The sequence below is a fragment of the Penaeus monodon genome, chromosome 30, assembly GCF_015228065.2.
Source record: "Penaeus monodon isolate SGIC_2016 chromosome 30, NSTDA_Pmon_1, whole genome shotgun sequence".
NCBI lineage: Eukaryota > Metazoa > Arthropoda > Malacostraca > Decapoda > Penaeidae > Penaeus > Penaeus monodon.
Window position 1 is genome coordinate 17,749,387 of NC_051415.1, and position 331 is coordinate 17,749,717.

The 331-nt window shown below is 57.1% G+C and overlaps 1 protein-coding gene across 1 annotated transcript in view; it reads left to right on the forward strand.

Moving 5' to 3' along the window:
* Nucleotides 1-270: 270 nt before the first annotated feature.
* Nucleotides 271-331, forward strand: part of LOC119592595 (serine/threonine-protein kinase 17A-like) — a gene marked incomplete at its 3' end in the record, with an annotated part of 209,876 nt that continues 209,815 nt past the window's right edge. Inside the window, 1 exon segment of the mRNA XM_037941480.1 lies at nucleotides 271-331. This exon segment is cut by the window's right edge and continues 627 nt beyond it.

Genomic DNA, 331 nt, shown 5'->3' on the forward strand with positions numbered 1-331 from the left:
AATCCCATCTCAGTTTCCGTGCGCAGCCAGGTGCACTCGATCATATCAGTCACCGCAATAATAAAGCAAATAATGAAAGAGTATGTAAATGACAGAGGGATCTTTTCATCCATCATCTTTAGAGTTGAGATTTCCATCCTGCTTTGCACCTCCCGGCCGCGCAAGGGAGTGTCCGGGCGGAGCCGGTCTGGCACGAGCGGGCAACCCTGTTCAGGTGTGGGGGCGGGCGCGGAGAGGCGCGGGCAAGGTGGCGCGAGGCTGATCCTGCAGTGTTAGCCTGGTGTGGTGACGGGCAGGAAGGAGTTCAGCACGCTCACTGTCCCAGCGGTAT